The sequence below is a fragment of the Capsicum annuum genome, chromosome 5 (assembly GCF_002878395.1).
Source record: "Capsicum annuum cultivar UCD-10X-F1 chromosome 5, UCD10Xv1.1, whole genome shotgun sequence".
Classification (NCBI taxonomy): domain Eukaryota; kingdom Viridiplantae; phylum Streptophyta; class Magnoliopsida; order Solanales; family Solanaceae; genus Capsicum; species Capsicum annuum.
In genome coordinates, this window is record NC_061115.1 from 187076617 (window position 1) to 187103336 (window position 26720).

A 26720-nucleotide genomic window follows, 5' to 3' on the forward strand; every position below is an offset into this window, starting at 1 on the left:
ATGATTTGTTCTTGATTTAACGAATTGATATCATTTATATATTTATTAATTGTGTCAAAAGAAAATCTTCAATAAAAAGGTTAAATTATACATCTATTTCCTCGAGAAGAGGCAGACATGCGAGATGAATCTTCTCATTGCCCAGCAGGAACTAGATTTTGCCCACAATGCTCTGTTTGTGGAAGAATTTGTAGGACTTCAAAGTTTCTACCAAGAGGCGAGGAAGAAGGTAGATGCCATGAGGAGGGAGATCAATATGATTTGTGTTTGGCTTTAGAATGGTGTTGTTTTTATAGTGTTATTTTTTTAATTTATAAGTTGTCATTTTTATTATTGTTATATTTAATAAATGTTGTTATTTAAAAAGTTTTTGTTCCTATTTTAATTGTGTTTGGACATGTTTATGGCATCCTATAAAAATTTAGATTTTATAGATGGATATAACTTATTTTTGAGTTTAAACATTTTACGTAAAAAAATGTTACAGTCTATGAGAGAAAAAGTGTGTCACGATCCAAAAATGAGGGACATGATGGCACTTGTTGCGGCATATATTGGCAACTAAGCGTATCACCCAAACTGATATAAAAAAAGAAAAAGACAAAAATATCCCAAGGTAAGGCTTTTGGAACAAAGCCGAACCATATAAGTAATCATAACAATGCGGAAAGAACTTATCCAAAATACTAATCATGCCCAAAGCCAGGTATCAATTGTGTAAGAACAACTAATACAATCCAAGAGTCAAATAAATCAAAAAAATAACCACAAAGGAATAATAACTGTCTCCGAATACTAATAAAGACATAACTACTGTAGAAAGAATGTCTAACCGCTACATTAGAAGCTCAAACAATCACCCGAGTCAAGCAAGCTGAGTTGGACTCGAGCTGAGTCACCGAAAGGGCGCAGTAGGCATGAGTATGGTCCACTTGTACTCAGTAGGTATAATAGGCCGACCAAAAAAAGTAGTAAATAAAGCATACAAAATATACACTAAGGGCACATCACCTGCAATCAGAAAATAGCCAATAACGGTAGCTCATACCTCTTGCAATAACAGCTCTAATATATCTCACATATATTGCAACTTTAGACCAAGATAGAATAAAAGTACGTATGATATCACAAATAAGAAGAACAAGGGCGAACATGCATATACAAGATTATCAAATACAAGTAAAAGAAGATATGATAAATACATAGATGAGAAGTCAATATGCCAGTACAACACAACATAACACAATAAATTTAGTGCAATATATATGATGATAATGATGATGATGCACGAGGTCGTCGCACAACCTCTAGGATCGTCGCACAATTGCCATATACACCTACCGAGCTAAAGCTTCCAGACGTAGGACCTATGAGGGGTTCTTCAACCCATATACAATCAACATATCTCATATCTCCTTTCTGACACATCCCTTAAAAAGGGTTTTATATGGTCTTACAATATCTCTTAAAATGGTGTTGCCAGTGTTTCTCAGATGTTGCCACGGTGGTACCAATATTTCATGAATGTGTATGATATGAAGGTGTAATGCTCACAACCAATCACAATGAGTATTTCCACAAACAACCACATATATATTTCCACAACCAACTACAATGATACATTTCCACAACCATATGAGCCAATATCCACTCATTATTTTCGTATCATCCATGAATTTTCACATGTCTCATTTGCCAATAAAGTATGAATATAATCAAAATACACCAATGGTACCATATTAAGAATTTTAACAATACAATACAATTATTCATATGTATTCAAGGCTATCAATATCACATAGGACCCCACACGGTCACACATATAACATAATATCTCAATTTCAATAATTACATCACATATAAGCCCCCACACGAGCACAATACATAGATAGCCATTTTTCAGGATTAGTTCTTACTCTTAGCAAGCATTTTTTATAATTATTTACTATCCAGCCCAGTCTAAAAGAATTAAGGCATAACCTACCTTGAAAGTCAAAATCGGTCCGCTACACTTGAACCTGCGACCTTAGTTTTCAGAAATAATCCATAACTTCACTAGAAACATCAATTATGAAATCTACCAATCAAAATAAGACCAATGATATCCATATTGACTACTGTTGGTTCGAGGTCAAAAAGGACCCCCAAAATGGATTTTTCAAAAAAAGAAGGGCAAAATCAGAACTTTACTTCAAAAATATGTTCCTCATATTTTTAGAAAACTATAGCTGAAAACTCAAGTTAGATCAAGTAAAAAATAGGGTTCGAATCGACGAAAAATTATTTTTGAACTTTACCGGATAAAATCTTTGAAATCCGGGGTAAAATCAAGAATCAGAGTTGTTTTGAAGGTTAAATTGATGAAAAACTAGTAGTTATAAGATGAAAACATTATTCAAGTGAAAATGAGTGAAATTTGAATTTAAAATCATGCCCTAAAATTTTTGGGATTTTGAGAAATTAATCAAGAAATTACTAAGAAAAGGGTGAATTCTTACCTTTAATTCATAATAAAACCAAGAAAAAGGTGTTAATCTAGCTTTCCAAGCTCTCACAAACTTTACTTTTAAGCTCCCAAACTATTTTAGGGTTTAACCCCCAAGATGAAAAATGGGCAAAATGGGCCAAAAATAGTGATAAAGGTGTTTTTATAGAAATAATCTGGTATTTGCACCGGATTTTCATTTTTAAGTCCGATGTGGACTTCAACAGGGTGCCTGAAATTCATTTGGAGTTCAAAACACTCAAACGAACTATGCAACCATACTAAATTCGACGTTTTGGAAGTGTTGGCGAGGTCAAATTTTTGAAATAACAACATTTTCACAAAGTTGACCCCCGAAACCCGAAATCATAATTTTTCAAAGTGAGGGTCAAAATGAGATTTAAAAGCCATAAAATCGTGCCAAATATGTAAACACCCTAAAATCAACATTCCAAATCTACTGAAAAAAATAGATTTTCCATCCAAAGTCATTTCAATCAAATATGGGTCCCACACCCATATTTCTAACTTTCCAACTTTCCAATCAATATAGGTTGAAATAAGGACGGATTCTTCGGGACACGAACTAAAGGTATACCTAGTCTAAAATCAATATTCATGAGCTTCTGGAAAAGTCCTTTCGGCCATCCATCACACGGATCAAAATATATCCACATAAGTTCAAAATAAGGCACTCGAAGTCATAAAAACCCACAATATTGCATAAATGATACCAAAATACATCAAAAATCATTCCAATCACTTCCTCACCTCAGAAATATCATAATGCAACTACGGGGAGGGAAAAATAGTCAAATCACACAAAATCATAAATAACACATATTTCATCAAATTTTTAGGTCGTTACAAAGTGAGAAACTTTAAAATTTAGTTTATCCTTTTTTAATTAAGGATGCTGCAGTATTTTATACTTAGAAAATATCTTTATATTTATTTCTTAAAATTAAAATATTAGGAAGTTCTAATATCCTCATTAAATCAATTTCAAGATTCGATTTTTACGTGGTATGTACCCAAAACAAGAGATAATTAAGCTCTATTTGCTAAAAGTGTAAAATGAAAAGATTTCATAAAAAATTTTATTAAATGGAGGATAAAGTTTTCTTTTTGTATACGTTAAAATATGAATTAGTCACTATTTTTAATATTCAAATACTTAACTAGGTTGGTTGTGAAGAAATTATAAGTAACCTTTTTATTATGGAGACCATAAATAATACCCTAATAAGAATGATAACTAATATATTATATTACCAATGAAATTATATTTATAGCATATAAAAATATTTTCACCATTAGTGTATAGAGTATTTCACACGCAAGGTTGTCAAATAGGTGGACAGAATGAGGTTTCGCTAGTTAAAATGAGTGGATCATTGATTGTTAAAAATTATAGAATATAGATATTTTATGCAATTTTTATAGCTAATAATATTTATACATCCCCAATAAAATAGGTAATAATATAAATAATTATCATTCACGGCTAAAATACATACACCTCAAGTTAAACAGTTTCATCACACAATAATTTTATCAACTTTTGTAGTCTCTATGAATTCCTGCAATACTACTGACAATATCCCTCCCTCCAACACCCAACAAGTTATCTTTTAATGTTTTTCTTTATTTTTATGAATTGACTTCATTTACATATTTACTAATAATAGATAATTTTATTTCAATGTCAAAAGGAGATCTTGTAATATCTCAAAAATTTAAATCAATGTAGAGCCATGTTTCAAGCTCATGCAAAGTACATTATAGTTCTTTAGTAGTTTTATGAGTAAGTTTGATATATATTAAGGCCTCAAATAACTCCCAGCTATTAGACGAATCAAAATATTCCTTACCGATTGAATTTTTAGAAGAATGTTACCGTAGTCAACTTCCAACGAGCATATCTTTTGTTCTACTTAGAATTTTCCTGCTCAACACCTACAAAATTGTAGGAAATTGAATTAACTTTCCAACGATACTAATTTTTCCCAAATTCGATACTCGGGCAAGAATTTATGACACTTTTAGTGAAAAATAATAGCCCAACACGATAAGGCCTCTTTGCGGTAATAGCCAAAATCACGTTCATCCTTTTTTAAGTGCCCACCGCGATAATGCTGTGTCACACCAAGGGGCAATTTTGTGTCAGTAGGTACAACGATGGTGCCACGTCAGGCACAGGTTCCAGTTCAGGATTATCCATTTTCAGTAGCGTAATGCGATAGCACCACATTGCGCCATTGGAAAAATGAGGATTGTCCTTTTTCCAGTGGCCCGATGCGATAAGCACTGCATAGTGCCGAAGCCAAAAATTAAGATTTTCCAGTGTCAGGATTTAATTTCCAAGAACCATTTGGTCTTTTCTCATGGCCCCAAATCCGTCAAAAACACGTAATTACAACCCTAAATGGAGATTATGTGCCGCATTACTCATAAATCCTCACCAAGAAACTCATCATCTCTCAAGAACAAAACCTTAGCCTTCAAGATTCAAGAGCAATTCTTAAGAAAAACCCCAAGAACTTCCACGAATTCATCAATTCAGGTATGTTAAATGTTTGTCCATGGGTCCCTTCCACACATGGAGTCCACGTATCCAATTTTCAATTCAAAGTTATGATCTTTACAAGTTATTGTGATTTTTAATTGTGATTTTAACCATGAATTTCCATGAATTAAAATTCTATAACATATTTACATGAAATTATTGTTGTTATTGAATCCCACAAGTTTGAATAGCATTATTCGTTGATTTAAATCATAATTAGTGATGTTGATGTTGAATTCATGGTATTTCTACAAGCTTCAAACTATTCCTATGCTTAGCTTAAACTATGAATATCAAGTGCTTGATGAAATGCCTACAAGAACAAATTTTGAATTAATGCTTTCAAATTATGTCCCCAAAGTTTAGTACTACTTTGCTATTTGATGTGTGAGCAATTACTAACACATTTAAAACCTTTAACCAAGAATAATTATGAAGTATTAAGCAACTTTTGTTGTTTTGATTTGTTTACGTCTAATTTTACAGTTTAAGCTGATGGGATAAAGAACCAACAAGAATGGAAGCAAACAAATTGAAATCTAGAGGAATCTGAAGAGAAGTATGGCTGACAACATCTGTGATAAGCTACCAGCCCTGTGATAGGTTATCACAGTTGTCATTAGACTAAACCAGAGATTTGGCATAAATTGAAGTTGTGATGATACTTTGTGATAAGGCGTCAGGATGGTGATAAGGCATCAAGAGCGTCGCCAGCCTTAAACAGAAGATGGAAGTTGATGATAGTTTTGTGATGATATCTATGACATGTCGTCAGCCTACTGATAAACTGTTAAGGATGTCGTCAGACTTACATAGAAGATAGAAGTTGAAGAAAGTTTGTGACGACATCCATAACACGTTGTCAAGATGGTGATAGGCCATTATTGTTGTCGTCAGCCTTAAGCAGCAAGAGCCAAAAATGCAAAGGATCTTATGACATCCGTGATAAGCCATCAGAATCCTGATAAGTCATCACTGGCGTTGTCGTTTATTCAGAGAAGAAGCTGAAACTTATATTTTGTTTTCTTATTTAGGGTTAACTATTTAAAGCCTTCTTTTAGGGTTTTATAGATACACAAAAAATGCTTATCAATCAACATATTTTAGATAGATGATTTTTTCTCTCTCTCTCTGTAGACCAATTTTTTGGGATTTTTGTCTTGTGAATCAATTCAAGTTATACTTTTTGATCTTCATCATAGTTGTAAGTTAATCTTCTTATTTATGAATTCAATATGTGTACTTGTTTATTGAATCATGAGTGGCTAAACCTCATTAACCTGAATTATGGGATCTAGGGTTAGGTCATAAAGAGGTGCTAAATACTCAAGATTCAATAGGTGTCAGGATTTCTTGATAATTCGGACATGTTAATTAATGTTTGTTGGTTGCAAACAGTAGGCATACCTACTTTGATTTGCTTGAGCAAAAAATCATAAATAATAGAAAATGAATTATCAGCAGGGACTCGGAAATACTTCATTTAATAATCAGTGTTGTAACAAGGTTGATTAACCTGAGGTAAAATCTGGGCAGTAATAGTGATTCCCTAAGTCTGAGAGGATTAGGAAATTAGACACTTAAATAGGTCAAGAGACATTTGAGAATATAATCGATAAAGATAGCTTAATATCCTAAGCACCGTGAGAATCTTGAGTCACCTTTGGCATCTGTCATGTACCATAAGCCCTAGTTAACGCACCAAAATTGGGTCCCGAGACGTCACACGGTGTAAAGGATCACAAGTGACCCCAAGCTAACCCTTCTACTGGCATAACTCATAAGAAACTGAACAAAAAGTATAAATCTATACAAATCTGCGGAAAATAACTCTTTTCTAAAATGATATATACAAAACTAAATCTACAAGATTACAACTCTGCTTTTACAACCAAAACTGAAACGGAATACACCAACTTCTACTGACTGTCTATGAAGCCTCTACTAGTACTGACTGATGGTAGCCAACTCATGACTCCCAACTAACCAAATCAATACGACTGAATAAGGAAAATACAACACTTCTCAAACTATATAACCAACTCAAGCCCTTGAATCAAAAGGACTCATCACCTACTGACTAGATACCACGAACTGACTGGATCTGAAGATGTACATTATACCTTGTACCTACATTCCGAAAAAATGTAGCAAACAGACGAATATGTGGGTCAGTACCATGGAAACATACCGAGCATATGGGGGTGCAATACATATATAAAATAATGTCTTAATATCATCACAGTTTATAAAATTATGCAAGCTGATATAAATGACTCACTTAGCTCGAATTGAAATCATTATAATCATAAGAGATTAAAATATATCGGGTGAAAAATGTGAGTCATCATAATAAATCTCAATTCACTTCCATCTCGATTCCAAATCATCAAAGCAATAAAATCTCATAACAATTCTCTTTGGAATATATGTTCATTAAATCTCTCCAAAACAATGACTTTCTCAAACTCAGTCTTTCAAACAAATATGTTTTCATCTCAGATAGAAGAATAAGGCTTTTCATATTAGATAGGAGAATACACACACACATTGGGAGATCTCATAACCGACATAAACCATGTGAGCCACATGGAGTCCAACGTACAACCTACGTTGGGGAGAGCCGTCCTATCTTTGCCATCGGAGTAGGACTATAAGTATCAAATCAAAAAACTAATGATCACTATATATAATCAGCCTCAATTCTAGCTCCTACGGGGACACGTAGTTCTAAGAAAGTACCAACACTGCTAAACCTCCCACTCAGTGCTAAAGACTACTCCCGAACATAGCTCAGATCTTTTCAAAGAAAATCCACCACAAAATAATTCAGCAATTTACAACGGGAGCCATCATGCTACCCCTTTTTCATAATAAATCAAAATATGGATTTTTTTTCTCATTCGAGTTCAAAAATAACTCTTTCAAGACCAAAAGGTCAAATCATTAAAATCTCAAGGTGTGCTTAACACATTACTTTCATAAAAATCATAATTCTCAAATAGAGTTCAAAACCTATATATCAATACTTGAGCAAAATATTTCAAGATTCACACTTTATGTAGCAAACAAGTATAATTCATATGAAAATCTGGAGATTCAACTTCAAACATGATATTAACATCAAAACTCAAGGAATTTATCTTCAAGACATCATAAAACTATAATAGTGTTTTGAACAAGAATGTAGGATAATAGTTTCTATCTCAAATTCATATCAAAGCATGTAAAATCATATATCTTTGTAAAATAATAAAAATTTTGGGGCACAAGAACGAAAGGATGTTCTTGTTGAAAAACCCTACATACCTTAAACTTAAAGCTTTGAATGAACTCTTGACCTTGGGACTCTATTCGTGGAAATAATGAGTGTTCCTTGTAGCACTCGGAATGGGGATTCCGAATCTCGAAGAATTACTGAAAACTCATGGTTGAATCTTGAGATATTTGAATTTTTAGGTTGAAACCCTAATGAATGTTCTTGATGATTTTGAGAGAAAGTAAACTTATTTTGGTGTTATGGGAATTTAATCCTGTGTTATAGACATATATAGGGGTGTTTTTGGCACTTGAAAGTGAGGTATGCGGCGCTTTGCTTATTGCACATATTTAAGTATACGCCGCACTGCGTATCGCACACATTTAAGTATGCGCCGCATTTCTTATCGCACACCTATTCCAGTATCCATGTGCTATTGATTAGGCAACGCACTCTACTTCGCAAAGCCATAACTCCTTGCGCAGGTGTCGAATTTTGATAAATTTGGTATCGTTGGAAAGCTAATTCAATTATCTACAATTTGAAAGATCTTGGGATGAAAAATTCCATTTATATTAAGAGATGTTCACATTTGAAGTTGACCCTTGTAGAATCAAATATCAAACTTTCGATGAATCAATTGGTCTTAGCTCAAATTTGTTCTAGGTCATTGCTATTAACATTTTTCAGCTCTAAACTACTCCATAAACTATGATAATGATCATGTAACTTTTATTCATGTGAGAATCACTTGGATTAGAGCTTAGACGCACAGGAACGACGGTTAGAATTCCTGCATGAAAATACAGGGTATTACATTATCTCCCTCTTCGGAACATTCGTCCTCGAATGTGGATAATTAACCTGAAACACAGAGGAATCTTAGTCTTCAAGCCATCATGTGTAACTAATAGAACTGAATCACTGGATCTCAAGAATAATGAGCTACTGAACTGGTCTGCAAGTGAATGAATCCTCAAGAAAAATAACTATATGGCTAAGATAGAAACAAGAGTGTCAACTTATGAGTAACCATTACTTTGCACTGGATCTGATCTGATGAGAAAGGATGAGAGGTTTATGACTTGAAAACTCAGGGTATTACAACATCCCCCTCTTGGGATCGTTCGTGCCCGAATGATAATAATTTGATGAAAACACTAGGAAAAGACTGTGATACTACACAGGATACTTACGAACTGAATCATGACTTAATATCTGAAACTAAAACTGATGCATGAACTAAGCTGAATTCATAATTTTATTGGACACAAACACATTGCCTCTTGGAATGTACTTTCGTATAAGACTGCGGATAGTAAGACTAGATGGAAAAAGTAAGAATCTATAGGAGCTTATCTCCTTGCTTTCTAAACTAGATTATAGGCTATATGGATTGGATCATACTGACTACCCATACTCAAATGGAGTACTTCTTCAGCACTTTTCTACGAAATTCTATTGACATTAGGGAGCAAAGAATTTTGGGCATGCTCTAAAAAAGACATTTGACTAAGGAATTACAACATTGATATAACTCTATAGCATGGAATATAATTATATAACTCATAAACTAGGATAGGATTGCTAGGCCACAGGAAACACAACTTCTTACTTTCAATCTTAGCATCACTTCTCAAATGCTCTCTCAACTATACTATTCCCCTTAAATACCATACTCATTTGATTCAACTTATAATTCTCATATTGGCACTGCGAAATCTTTCTACTAAGGTCTAAACTAAACTAAGTTCTCTCAACATGATCAAGCCTAACACTAAATCATAAGATACAACATGCCAAACCACAATACTAGTCTAAACCACAAGGTTCAATATTTTATATCTTCTTAGAGCTACTTCAATGACTAATTTAAAACTCTTGATATGGATTCACTAGTGCATATTGCATTCATCATCTTACACCCAACATGACATTCAAGCCTATCATTAAAAATCACATATAACTTTAAGGCAAATACCCATAAAGGCATACTTCACATATTCTCTAAACCTTTATCAACAACAATTTTCTTGCACTATTCTTAAAAACATACACATAATTTCTAACTAACCATGACATGTATCAAAGACTTGGCCTCAATCTTACTTCACACTTTAGCCTTAGATAGTAAAGCATAAATAATCTTTCTTAATGAGGGTCATCAAATCTCTCACATCTAAACCATTGCTTATCCACTATCATCACCACTATCTTAACATAGGAAGAGGTCACCAAAGGGCTGACACATATTAACCAGAAGCACGAAAACTACAATACATAACATTAACACTTATCTTTGTCCTGATGAATAAAATATCAAAGGCATGGATTCATTAAAGAAATCTAAGCTGAGGACATGGATGATATAATGCGCACTTCACTAGTATTATGAGTTTAAAAATTGGTCATACTCTGAAATATGAGTTTATACTTATCATGATCTATTCAACCTAAGACTGAAATTCATAGATTCATAAGAGATAACTTGAATCACAGAGTGAAGCTGTTACATGCTTGCTAGAAGCTGAGAATGGGCTTGAGCACACATAATAGGTATAAGAATAGGCCTGTGGCATGGATGTGTAAAGAAAGTGATCGATTTGGTATTGTAATGAATGAAATCCAAGGAATACTCTTGAGTAAGAAGGGATCACTATCTCATCATAACTCATTATTGACATGTATCACAATTTAATTCTCAAAACATGGTTTGGTTCTTCACTATCAATCTCCCTCTTAGGTTAAAGCTGGTATTCTAAGTATGATGGTCTACTCCATATCCTCGAGATTAAGCCATAATTTCATCATTCTATTATCTACACATAAATGCTAAACTCACAAGAATAAACTAATTTCGAACTTACCAACTTCATTCTTGAACAACCCATCCATATACCATACTTAACTTTCTAACTTCAATAATCATCATCAAAGACTTACACTTTCATTTGCAACCATACCTATCTCTAATCACATAATCATAACCTACCAAGATCACACCTCTATTCTTATTTTTTTTCTAAACCATGAGAATAATAATCATACTAAAAAGGCTCAACATCTTCAATCATAACTCCTTAACTTATTTATCAAGAACATCATAAATTATCTAACTAGCCTTTCTCCACTTAGAAACTCAACGTTACTACTAACCACACAATATGCAATAATCCTCAAAAATAATGCAGCCCCATAGCACCTTGGGCACACCTCTACACCTTACTTAATTACGAACACATGATCTTATACTCTTGCATACACTGTTCAGGCCTACTAGATCACCTCCATATAACTAGCATCAACAACCAAACCATTAACTATTAAAACTTACTGTCTAGAGCTAAACATGATTTACAACCCAATCTCACACACAATTTTTACTTCAAAACTATAGAACATAGCATTAAGAAAAATAGCATACAATGACAATCGATCATAATCATATGGCCTATCTTATTCATAATCTGTTAACACATCCTCCTTCTTCACATCATTACTATTTAACCATCTTCATACCTAAATTACTTTCATTGCTCTATAAATTTCAACTAAACTTCCTCTTGCAATCTCAAGAAAGCCTAAATTAACAATACTCAACCACCAAGTACTTCCATCAAAACCTATACTTTTCGAGCACAACAAATACCATCAATAACTCTTTTGATACTTCAAGAAAACAACAATCCACCTTAACTAATAATCTCCTTCTCTAAATTCACTAAACTAACAAACAAGGGTATATCACTTCATTACTAATTCAATCATAAGCAAAAATTCAGCTATACATATTCAATAAATTGCCCTTACCACCATTCTTTCCACTACACTTCTAAAACCACAAGTTTAACTAACACAAGACTTTTAACTAAACGTTACTACTTCTGTCACTACATAGAAACCCACACTTTCAACTAACACCAGAACAACAAGATAAACAACGATTTATTATTGAATCGAAATAGGCCTCACACGGCTTCAATAGGCTTTGGTTTTGTATTTTGAACAAGAAAATTAGATGATAACAAAGAAACTATGCTAGTGAATCGAAATAAGCCTCACACGGCTTCACTAGACTTTGATTTTCCACAAATATAATGATAACAAGATTACATAATACAAGAGATATAAACTTGACACACAACATTCAACAATCTAAGAATACACCTTACTCTATCTTAATTAAATAACCCATAAGAACAAGGGTATAACTTTAAATCTGAGGGACTTATAACATACTAGAAGGCTCCTCTCAAGCTGCTTTTATGAAACTTCTGAAACTTCTGCTAGCAATTATAAAAGCATATCTGGGGAGGAACTGGAACTTGCCGAACATGTTACTTCAAGAACATAGATAGAGAAGTATAGATTATCATTATGGATTCTGAGGAGAAATTTGAAAGTATATCTGGCTCAGGCTTAGTGCATGGTTTCTACAGGCCTAATAAAGCACTTTAGCTTTTCAAAAGTCAAAAGTACTGATAGGATACTTTTGTAGCTCTCTTACAATTCCATAACTATCTATGGAAAATTAAGCTCAATTGTTTCTGATACCTTGGAAATAAGGCAGAGATAGCCTGGCAAGAGTAAGATGAGAATCTGTATAAGTTTCTTGGAGAACTTTTTGATAGTACGATTTAAGACTTAAAAGAATGGAGACATTTCCTAAATACCCTGTAACCTCTCGAAGAAAATTATAGACATCTCCATACCATTCTGCAAAACTCTACTAGACACAGCTTCATAGACACCCTAGGACACTTAAACTCTGTGCTCTGATAACAAGTTTGTAAAACCTCGAAATCGGGTCCCGAAATGTCACACGGTGCTTAGGATCTCAAGTGACCCCAAGCTAACCCTTCTACTAGCATAACTCATAAAAAACTAAACAAAAAGTATAAATCAATACAAATCTATGGAAAATGACTCTTTTCTAAATATGATAGATACAAAACTAAATTTATAAGAGTACAACTCAGCTTTTACAACCAAAACTTAAATGCATTACATCAACTTCTAATGACTGTCTATGAAGTCTCTAATAGTACTAACTATAGGTAGCCGGGTCATGACTCCCGACTAACCAACTCAATATGACTATACAAATAAAATACAACACTTCTCGAATGATATAACTAACTCATGCCCTTGAATTAAAAGGACTTATCACCTGCTGACTGGATGCCGCAAACTGACTGGATCTGAAGATGTACACTATACTTTGTACCTATATTTCGAGAAAATATAACCCACATACGAATATGTGGGTCAGTACCATGGAAGCGTACCGAGCATATGGGGTTGCAATGCATAAATAAAATAATGTCTTAGTATCAACACAATTTATAAAATTATGCATGCTGATATAAATGACTCACTTAGCTCGAATTAAAATCATCATAATCATAAGAGATTAAAATATATCGGGTGAAACATGTGAGTCATCATAATAAATCTAAATTTACTTCCATATCGATTCCAAATCATCAAAACAATAAAATCTCATAACAATTCTCTTTGGAATATATGTTCATTCAATCTTTCGAAAACAATGACTTTCTCAAACTAAGTCTTTCAAACAAATATGTTTTCATCTCAGATAGAAGAATAAAACTTTTCATATTAGATAAGAGAATACCCACACACACTGGGAGATCTTAGAACCGACATAAACCATGTGAGCCACATAGAGTCTAACGTACAACCAACGTTAGGGAGAGTCGTCCTATCCTTGCCATAGGAGTAGGACTATAAGTATCAAATCCAAAAAATAGTGATCACTATATATAATAAGCCTCAATTCCAGCTCCTACGGGGGTACGTAGTTCTAGAAAAGTACCAACACAGATATACCTCCCACTCGGGGCTAAAGACTTCTCCCGGACTTAGCTCAGATCTTTTAAAAGAAAATCCACCACAAAATAATTAAGCAATTCACAGCGGAAGCCATCATGCTACCCCTTTTTCATAATAAATCAAAATGTGGATTTCTTTTCTCATTCGAGTTCAAAAATAACTCTTTCAAGACCAAAAGATCAAATCATTCAAATCTCAAGGTGTGCATAACACATTACTTTCACAAAAATTATAATTCTCAAATATGGTTCAAAACCCATATATCAATACTTGAGTAAAATATTTCAAGATTCACACTTTATGTAGAAAACATGTATAATTCATATGAAAATCTTGAGATTCAACTTCAAACATAATATTAACATCACAGCTCAAGGAATTTATCGTCAAGTCATCATAAAATTATAATAGTCTTTTGAACAAGAATGTAGGATAATAGTTTCTATCTCAAATTCATATCAAAGCATGTAAAATCATATATCTTTGTAAAATAATACAAATTTTGATCACAAAAACAAAAGGATGTTCTTGTTGAAAAACCTCACTTACCTTAAACTTGAAGCTTTGAATGAAATCTTGACCTTGGGACTCTATTCGTGAAAATAATGAGTGTTTCTTGTAGCCCTCAGAATGGGGATTTTGAATCTTGAAGAATTATTAAAAACTCAAGGTTGAATCTTGAGATATTTAAATTTTTAGGTTGAATCCCTAATGAATGTTCTTGGTGATTTTGAGAGAAAGTAAACTTATTTTGGTGTTACGAAAGTTTAATCCCATGTTATAGACATATATAGGGGTGTTTTTCGCACTTGGAAGTGAGGTATGTGGCGCATTGGTTATCACACATATTAATGTTTGCGCTGCATTGCTTATTGCACACCTATTCTAGTAGCTATGTGCGATTGGTTAGGCGATGCACTCTACTTCACTAAGACATAACTCCTTGCTCGGGTGTCGGATTTTGATGAAATTGATATCATTGGAAAGTTAATTAAATTATTTACAATTTGACAGGTCTTGGGATGAAAAATTCCATGTATATTAATAGATACTCATGTTTGAAGTTGATCCTTGTAGAATCGAATATCAAACTTTGGATGAATCAATTGGTCTTAGCTCAACTTTGTTCTAGGTCATTGCTATGAATATTTTTCACCTCTAAACTACTCCATAGACTAGGATAATGATCATGCAACTTCTATTCATGTGAGAATCACTTGGATTAGAGCTTAGACACGCGGGAATGACGGTTAGAAGTCCAACATGAAAATACGGGGTATTACGCTAGTGAACATAATTCTGGTTATTTTATAAAATCTTCGTTACAACTGACTGAGTATACTGAGTTTTGTAACTGACTGAGAGTACTACTGATGGTGACATGACTGATATTATTCTGTAACAAACACTGTCTCTAAGTAAATAGCTAAATTATCAGGTATTAAATACCCCCAGGACTCGTTAGCATAAAAAGTAAATCACTTAATGACTTTAGTAGCATCATGGTACTAGCGTGATAATATTACAATCTTAAATGTTGAATCTTGAATTAAAGATCCTAGGATTTGCTTCTTGAGAATTTCTGGTAACGATGAATGGATTTTGTCTCTAAAGGGGCTAATTTTGTGTTTTGGGGGCTAACATAAGATGGGAAATAACCCAATTACCCCTGAGGATACGGCTTTCTAATGAATGAAAACTGATTTAGCGATACGTAGGCCGACGTGCCGCATCATTGGAATCGATGCAAAGGACAATGCATCACGTCGATTCAGTGTCAATTCACTGGAATTAGCACTGGTAGCTGGGGAAAAATACTCATCATTGCGATGGACAACACAGCGCGTCGAGATCACATCGATCCACTGGTTTGAGCTTTCAAATGTGATCCAAACAAAGTCAAAAAAATTTAAAACTTCTCCAAGAATACCCACTGACATACCTAATCATGATTCAACCTAAAAATCATTACTTTAAGGTCATAAGGGTCATGAAATAGAGTCACCAACCTACGAAGGTTAAAATAATGCTAACTCTAAATACTTAGCTAAAATTTTCTAAGTCTAGCACCCCTTAACAAGCTTTAAAGGTCTTAGTTAAGCTTAGGATTTTACGGGGTCTTATAATATCTTCTCCTCAGGAACATTCATCCTTGAATGAGACTGACTAAGCTGACAATACTAATAGACTAGATTTAAATATGAGACAATCACAATTGTGACATGATTTCATGACTGACATTACTGATATGCTGAAATTTCATACTGAACATGCATATCTGATGCATGAGTACATGGTTGGGATTGCTGATAAGCTGAGTATTTTATACTGGATACGCATATCTAATGCATGAATATCTGACTAAACGAACTCATGAATGTATGACTAGATATGCAATGGTAACTGATACCAAGTTTATAAGGAAAATCTAAGCATGAAACTGAGTAAGTTCAAAGGAAAATTATTAACCTGGGTTGAGTCTGAATTTGCGGAGAAGATGTGAGGATAATTGGTCCACATATCTGCTTCTTTTTCCAAAGTAGCTCCCTCAATGGACTGGTTCCGCCAAAGATCTTTGACTAGAGGGATCTCTTTGATCCTCAATCTATGAATTTGGAAATCAAGGATTTTGACTGGAATCTCCTCATAAGAGAGGCTATTCTGAACATCGATATTCCCTATAGGGACTACAACTGTGGGGTCACCCATGTATTTCTTTAGAAAGGTACATAGAACACTGGATGTACTAACACTAAGTCTGAAGGTGACTAAAGCTCGTAAGCTACCTTTCTAAAATGGTTGAGAATTTGATAAGGATAGATATATCGGGGACTGAGTTTCCCCTTCTTTCCAAACCTCTTCACTTCTTTCATAGGAGATATCTTTAAATACACATAATCACCAATCTCGAACTAGAGATCTTTCCTGCATACAATTTCTACTGGCTCTGAGCTGTCTTAAGCCTTTCCCTGATCAACCGAACCTTCTCCAAGGTGTCAAACACCAAGTCAGGCCCTACCACTGTGGCCTTACCCACTTCAAACCAACTAATAGAAGAGCTATATCTCCTCCCATAGAGCGCTTCAAAAAGAGCCATCAGAATGTTGGAATGATAGTTATTGTTATATGCGAACTCAATCAAAGGCAAGTGGTTATCCCAACTACCTTTAAAGTCTATCGTACATACTCATAGCATATCCTTTAAAGTCTGAATGGTCCTTTCTGCTTGACCATCTGTCTGAGGGTGAAAAGTTGTACTAACGTAGACCTGGGTACCAAGACCCTTTTAGAACGCCTTCCAGAAATGAAAGCTGAATTGTGTACCTCTATCTGAGATAATCGATAATGGAACTCCATGTAATATGACCTTCTCCCTGACATAGAGCTTGGCATAGTCCTCAGCTGAATAAGATGTATGGACTAGTAAGAAATGAGCTGATTTGGTTATCCTATTTACAATGACCCAAACCGAATCGTGAGGACGATGATTATGAGGTAGACCCATCACAAAATCCATGTTCACTTCTTCTCATTTCTAGGTGGGAATACTAAACTCCAGCATAGACCCACTTTTCTTTTAATGATCAATGTTAACCTGCTGGAATGTCGAGCACTTAGCTACAAACTAGGCAATGTCTTTCTTCACCCCACTTAAGCAATAGATCTCCTGCAAATTAGGTATATTTTAGTGGCCCTGGATGGATAGATTAATGTACACCATGTGCTTCTGCAAGAATCTTCTATCTCAGGTCATCTACATATGGAAAACTTAGTCAACCCTAACAACATAATACACCATCTCCCCCTTGGGATAAAACCTCTATCTTCTGATATCTGACTGATTCTTTCAACTTAACTAAGCTGGGATCCATATCCTATTTTTCCTTTACCTCAGAAACCAAAGATGATCCTGAACTACTCTGCACCCATACACGATATTCTGCTGAATCGACTAAGAGGACACCTAGTCAAGCAAGCTGATGAACTTCCTGAGCTAACTTCTTCCTACCATCATCCACGTGAGCAATACTACCCATAGACATCCTACTAAGGGCATCAACCACTATATTGTCTTTACCCGAATAATACAGGATACTCATGTTGTAGTCCTTCAACAACTCCAACCACCTTTTTTTATGGAGGTTTAGGTCTTTCTGCGAGAACACATATTATAGGCTCTTATGGTCAGTGAACACATTAACATGCACCCCATACAAATAGTGCCCCTAAATCTTTAAGGAATATGCTACTGCTGCTAACTCAAGATCATGAGTTGGATAGTTCTTTTCATGGGGTTTAAGTTGACTAGAGGCGTAGTCTATGACCTTACCTCAAAGAAGGAAAGGCATACGATGGTTACCTAAGCACCCAGAGAGAAGGAAGGGCATAGTAATCGACGAAATGCTTTGGGGATTTGAAATTAGCATAGATCTCTGCATCAAAACACACCCCAAACCAACCCTAGAAGCATCATAATACATAAAAAAGTTGTTTGAACTATCTGGTAGAGTCAAAACTAAAGCTGAGGTAAGTCAAGTCTTCAACTCTTGAAAACTCTTCTCACAAGAATCTGACTACTAAAATTTGACCTTTTTTGAGTCAATCTGGACATAGGGGATGCAATAGACAAAAATTCCTCAAAAAACCATCGGTAATAGCCAGGCAAGCCAAAAAAAACTCCTGATAGCTAATGTAGAGATAGGTCCGAGAAAGATTCTCACTGCTTTGGTCTTTTTGGGATCAACACTAATGCCCTCACCAAAAATGATAGAGCCGAAGAAAGCTACTGAACTTAGCCAAAATTCACACTTACTGAATTTGGCGAATAGTTGATTGTTTCTTAAGGTCTGTAATACTCTTCTAAGATGGTCTGCATGATTATGCTCACTACTGGTGTAAACAAGGATATCGTCTATGAGGACTATGATGAAAATGTCTAAGTACTACTTGAACACATGGTTCATCAAGTCCATGAAAGCTTATGGGGCATTGGTAAGACCAAAGGACATGACTAAGAATTAAAAGTGACCATATCATGTTCTGAAAGCTATCTTCAAAATGTCACATTCTCTGACTTTGAGCTGATGATAGCCTGATCTGAGGTCTATCTTAGAAAAGTAACTGGCACCCTAAAGTTGTTCAAACAAGTCAACGATTCTGTGAAGTGGATACTTGTTCTTAATCATGACTTTATTTAGCTGATGGTAGTCTATGCACATTCTGAGAGAACTGTCTTTCTTATGAATGAATAAAACTGGTGGACATCATGGGGACACACTGGGTCTGATGAATCCTTTATCTAGGAGATCTTTCAAGTGTTCTTTTAATTTTTTAGTTCTACAGGTGCCAGATAAGGACTAAATATCTGGAAGAAGGTCTATTCGAAAGTTGATATCTCTTTTGGGAGAAACTCCGGGTAGATCTTTAGGAAACACGTCTGGGAATTCACATGCTACTGATACTGACTCAAGAGTAAGGGTTTCTGATCTAAAGTCCTGGACTCGAATAAGATGGCAGACACATACCTTAGATATCATTTTCCTTGCCCTAAGTTAGGAAACAAAATAACCCCTAACTGCTGAAGTAGTACCCCTTCACTCTAGAATGGGCTCATTTGCAAATTGAAATTGGACAATTCTATTTCTGGAGTTGACTGTGGCATAGTGGGAATAAAGCTAATCTATGCCGATAATGACATCAAAATTAGTCATCTCTAATTCGACTAAGTCTGCTAAAGTGACTTTCTGAGATACCATAACCAGATAATTCTTGTATACTCGTCGGGCTATGATAGATTTACACACTGAGGTAGAGACTAATAAAGGCTCTACTAGAATTTTGGTATTAACTCTGACGTTAACAGCTATATAGGGAGTTACAAAAGACAAAGAAGCTTCTGGATCTAGCAAAGCATAAACATGGAAATGATAAACTTGTAATTAATAGAACTTTCTTGATCTTGTCAGGACTGAAGTTTATAGAGTTTGTTTGGGCGTTGCCCACTGGTGGAAAAAAAAATTACCCTGATGATTGGGGTGACCGTACTGAGCTAAGAGATGGTTATGTTGACTCTGCAAATCCACCTGAGGACACTATCTGACTTTTTGACCTTGCTTGCCACATTCTAAACATAGGTCACTTCCAGCTCTGCAGACACCCTGGTTGTTTCTGCCATACTTTTGGCAGGGAGGATTTGTTTGGGCACTGCTAACACTACCTTGGGGTTTAGGTCCTGATGCCCTATCTTTATTGTCGTCTCTAAATTTTGGCACGGTAGCACTGGCTGAGGACGAAGCTGGAATTGAGGATTTCAGGTGAAATTGAGAATGATTCCCACCCTTTGACCTAGGCTAAGTAAAGTTGAAACTACATATTCTTGCTCTTTTATTCTCCCTCTCCTTCTCCCTATTCTTAGGCTTCTCTATATATTGAGCATGGATCATGAGCCTAGATATGTCCATTTCCTTAATCAACATTGTGGTCCTACACTTCTTTACCATATTATTAGACATGCTAGGCATAAACATACTCATCTTAGATCTGTTATCTGCTACCACATGAGGGGTATATCTGGCTAACTGAGTAAACTTAAGAGAATACTCTTGTATCATTATGTTACCCTGCTTCAAATTGATAAATAGAAAAACCTTTGCTTCCATCAACTCTACAGGGAAGAACCTATCCAGAAATGCAAAAGCAAACTTCTCCCATTCTATGGGCTCTACCTCTCTAGCCCTCTCTTCTTTCCATTGTTTGAACCATGAGTAACCCATATCCTGCAACTGATATAAAGCTAACTCAGCACTCTCACTAGTTGTCACCCCCATAATATCTGTAACCTCCTAAACCTGATCAAGATATTCCTAAGGATCCTCATCTTACTTAGACCTAGTAAAATATGAAGGGTTTATTCAAGTAAAGTCCCAATCCTGGCTACAGTAGTATTGGCCATAGGGTTAGCCAAAATGGTAGCTTGGCATTAATTCTAGGCTACCACAGAATGAGATAGGGTGGTAAAAGTTGTTCTAAATTTAGTGTGGGAGACATGCTCATCCAGGGGATTTGCCTGAATAGGCTGAGGTGCTGACTAATTTTTGGTTCTCCTTTTATTAGTTTTTTTAAAATGCATGTTCTGTAAATGAAAAGGTGAGAGTAGATTAGACTAAGAGTTTAACTTGACCTCATGCTCTCTCGCACGACATGAATAATGTAATAAGGAAAACTTTTCATAAAACATCTAATTGCCTCCCGTCCATAAGTGTTGCACGCAACACACCCATGCACAAGACTTTATTAGATGCGGCTTTCAGACTTTCTAGGACTCTGTTAAACCTTAGGCTTTGATACCAAGTTTGTAATTCCCCGAGTCTATACCCTAAATGCTACACGGTTCTCATATTCCTGAGGGACCACAAGCTAGCCCATAACTGGTACCTGTTACAATAACTGAATAATAATATTGTATTATGCAGAAATTAGGAAGAAACTTTCCATAAGGTACAAAACTATAAATAAATACTGAGTACAAAAAGTAAATATTGATACATGTATCTGAAATACTCTAGTCTAAAAATCCTCTATTGTCCGAACAAGGAGTTGATGGGACAAGCCCCAAACTAACTCCGACTACTGAAATAATCTGAGTACTGAAATACTAGAATAATAAATCTATCCTCGAATAATAAGGACTTACCACTAGTATGTTGCTGATGGATTGAGCTGCTAAGTATGATCGGGAACCCATACATCTGAACCTATGATATAAGACATCATAACATAAAAGAAAGGTATGCTTCAGTACTTTGAATGTACTAGTATGCTAAGTGAGATAGGCTGAGATGCATGGGTTCATATGCAAGAACAATACTCACTGAATAACACGACTAAAACTGAATAACATTACATGCATAAATACATAAAATATAACTGAGGCCTTGATAACACTAGATATTGATTTCTAAATTATTGATTTACTAATATCTATGTTTACTAATACTATATTACTGTTATCTGAGCGACTGTATCTGATAGTCCTTATTCTGTGGAACTATTTGGAGTTTCGTACTGAACTGAGTGACTGTGTCTGACAGTCCTAATTTCTATAGAATTAAACTAAGTTCTATTCTAAAGACTGAAATTATAAATGTGGGAGAAAATAATCTAACCGATACGCCCCTTTCTGAATAGATTGGGTTCCAGCCTGTAATCCTAGTTAGAAGGGTGTCAGTACCGTCCCATGGGTAATGACAATTGTGAGTTAACCCTCTCTAATAGGAAGTTGTTTTATCAACCCTCACAAGCAGGAAAACTCGTATGAGTTATATCAACCCTAGTCTAGCAGGAAGATATATCAACTGCTCTAGCTATATAGTGTTTAATACAAGGATTGATACTAAGGGTCAAACCCTCTGCTGGCAGGAATGCCCCCATCCTTGGGTTCACTCGGTACTAAATCCTACTCCCAACTGAATAGATAGTGAAATAATTTTTAGTTCATACTAGGCTTTACGGAACTGTTACTCATTATACTGTTTAACTGAAATAAACTGAGTTCACTAAGTTTCACTGACTGACAGAATACTGCTGAATTCTATTAAATGATTGAATTTACTGAGGTCTGAACTAGATACTGAATTGGATTGTACTAATACTGAGTCTACTGAGTTTTTCTCGAGTTTTGTTACTGACTGAGAGTACTACTGATCGTGACATGACTAAGATTATTCTGTAACTAACACTGGCTCTAGGTAAATAGCTAAATTCTTGGGTATTAAATATCCCCAGGACTCGGTAGCATAAAAAGTAAATAATTGCATGACTTTAATAGCATCATGGTACTATCTTGCTAATAATACAATCACTTAGACATCTTTGGTCAAGCGTTTTTTATACATGAGCTTGTGCATGATTGATATCACACAATAATATGTTATGCTTGGACTAGTCTAATCATATAAGCATTTTGACAAATACTTGGGGAGTATGGGTATTTTATATATCAATAAACATGTAGTAATATCATGGATTCTATATTCAACTTACAATTCAAGAGTTTGACATGTAGTTCACAAAATTCAATTCACAATTAAACTGGTTTGCATGAAACTTGAGACAAATCATGGAATTAAATCACCATTAACATCATAATCATTAATAGAATCAAGATCCTACATGAAATCCAAGAAATCAATTAACTTGTATTTTGAAAGAGTTTCTTGAACTCCAAGGGTGGAAATAAACCCTTGGATGAACACTTCACATACCTTGGTATTTAAATTTACAAAGAATGATAGAGTGTTCTTGAAGGCTGAACTTGAATTAGAGATCGTAGGGTTTGCTTCATAAGAAATTTTTCAGAAAGATGAATGAATTTTGCCTCTAAAAGGGCTTAATTTTGTATTTTGGGGGATGACATAAGATGGAAAAAGACCCAATTACCCCTAAGGACGTGAGTTTTTAAGTACTGAAAACTGATCTAGCGACGCACAAACCGACATACCGCGTCATTGGCATCAACGCAATGGCCAATGTGCCTCATCAAGTCCACATCGGTTCACTGGAATTAGCACTGGGAGCTGGATAAGAATACTCATTAACGCGATGGGTGATATGGAATATCTAGATCGTGTCGATCCACTGGTTTGAGCTTTCAAATGTGATTCAAACGAAGTTTAAAAAATCAAAAACTTGTTCAAAAATGCCCACTAACTTACCTGATCATGATTCAGCCTAAAAATCATTACTTTAAGAACATGAGGATTGTTAAATAGAGTCGCCAACCTACGAAGTCTAAAATAATACTAAGTTTGAATACTTAGCTAAAATTGTCTAAGTTTGGCACCCCTTAACAGGGTTTAAAGATCTGAGTTAAGCTTAGAATTGTGCGGGGTTTTACAATGTTAAATGAAAGAACTTCATAGAAATTTTTATTAAAATAAGGATAAAGTTTTGTTTGAATATGGCAGATTATGAATTAGTCATTATTTTTAATATTCAAAGACTTAAGCAGATTACTTGTGAAGAAATTATAAGTAACCTTTTTATTATGCAGATCATATAAAGTGCTCTAATAAGAATGGTAACTAATTCACTATATCACAAATGAAACTATAGTGAAAGCATATAAATAAGAATACCATTAATGGTTAGTGTTTAATATTTCAAGGTTGTTAAATAGGTGGATTGACTAAACATTGACTAGTTCAAATGAGTAGATTATTGGTGTAACGCCCCTCAATTCGGGCTACAATATAGACCATGATTTTGATGTGTAGTTAATCTCGAAGCCATAAAATCCTATGCCAATACGGAATGTTAATTATTGTATGGCATGTGAATCCACTCAAGCTTGAATTTAGACCATAGTGGTCCTTCAACTCAAGGATGAGTTGAAACTATTTCGATCAACTAAGTTTTAGTGGACGTTGTAAAGTGTGTCATCCTCCATCGACCATAACTCTCTGTCTATGTCTAATTAGGAAGACTACTATGTTTCAAATGATAGGTATTCGATTTACCTTTCCAATGATACCAATTTGGCTAAAATCCGACAACCGAGCAAGAAGGTATGGCCTTTCAAAGTGATAAGTGTCGCCTAACCAATCGCCCATGGCCACTGGAAAAGCATAGGAAATAGCCTAGGCGGTGCCTATGTAAACATAGGCGATAGCCTAGGCGGCACCTATGAAAACATAGATGATAGCCTAGGCGGCGCCTGTGTGAACATAGGCAATGGTATGGGTGGCGCCTATGTAAAGAATTCTAGTGACTTAAACACTCCATGTTGTGGACAAAGTGGTCCTTTTCCACCCTTACTTAGCCCTAAAACACGAAATTTAGTTCCAAGGACCCCAAAATACATATTCATTCATCAAAAGTGCTCAAAGATTCTCCTTAGGGTTTCAAAATAAAAAACCCAAATAGTTTAAGATTTGACCATAGGTTTTCATAGATAATTACATATTTAGAATCACCAATCCGTAAGCTTCAAGAAACATCTGTTATCCTTGGAAATAGAGCTACGTGGGGTTATCCAAAAATCTCATTGGTGTAGTTTTTATGAACATTCATGCTTTTAAATGGGGGTTTTCAATCAAATGCTAATAACTTGCTTTCAATATGATTTCTACGTCATCTTTCTTTATGGCATGGGAATTGTTTGCCTATAAACTTCAATGGTTGAAACCATGCATATGTGATTTGAGATTTTCCATGGAAGTTTGATAAATATGAATGATAAATAGCTTTCAAATTCCCATGATAATGTCTTGATACCCCATATTATATTGTAATCAACAAAAGAAAGCATGAATTTGAAATAAATATTGTTCACCACTTGTAAATGATGAAGCACCTTGGTTTTTACATGGTTATGCATATGTGGAAGTGATATTGAGGACTTGCAAGTCGAGTATGATGATACCCTATAGAACATGATATGTGATTGAATAAGATAAAATTTGAATGCATTGATTTTACATGAGAAAGATGGATGCTCGAAGAAAGCATTTGAGATGTAAGGGCTCATCACTGGAAAATGTGTTTGCCGACACAGAATATTGGTACCAGGATAAGTGATCTTGTGTACTAGACTTCATATCATTCCCAAATTGTAACTATAGGTAGGAGCCCGAGCTAAGTTATCTTGGGCACTACCATTGGGTTGAGACACCATGCTATGTGATCTTGTGTGTCTCTCCCTCACTTATACTCTAATCTCAGTGGCAATCGTGGTTTGACAGTTGGTGTAAATTATGTAGGATATTCCACCTAGCTCAATTACATTTTATTGTTGTTGAGAAACTATTGCATTACACCCATATGTTTTCAAATGATTTGATACGAAATTTCTTTATAATGGCTCTCAACTATATATTGTAAAAATATTATGTTTTGTTTTGATATCTCTGAGTGCCAGTACTTTTATGCTAACCCCCTCCCCTCTCCAACCTCTTAGGTTCAGAGGCCCAGTCTAGGGGTCAAGAGAATCAGTAGATTATTCAGACAGAATTGCAGAAATAAGTGGTGAGCCTTCTATGTTTCGGAAGGTCTTATGTACTACAGTCCTTTTTTTTCTTGTATTCAATTTTGAGTTCTATTGGGGGCCTTGTCCCAGTTTATATAAGGTTACTTGACTCAGTCATTTGTTAGATATTTTCGCAGACAGTTGTTTAGAGGTTAATTGATATTGAGGGAACCTTATCTCCCCGTTGTTGTTTCTTCTCATATTTATTACCATGTTTCCAAATTATTGTATTTTTCCACATTACTTTAATCATATGAATTAGGTGCATGATTACCAGACATATAGGGGTGTTTCGGGCCTTCATGATTTGAAATGCTCCTCACGACCAGGCCCTAGTTTGGGTCATGAAAAACCTGTTATCAAAGCACGGTTCATGGTCCCAGGGTGTCTGCGAAATTGCGTCAAGTAGAGTCTTATTTATGGGTGTGTAGCGCACCACACTTATAAGCAGGAGGCTGCTAGGTATTTAGGAAATGTTTCCCTTCTTTGTGATTTAGTTCGTGCTTCAGAGTCTAAGTTGTCCCCT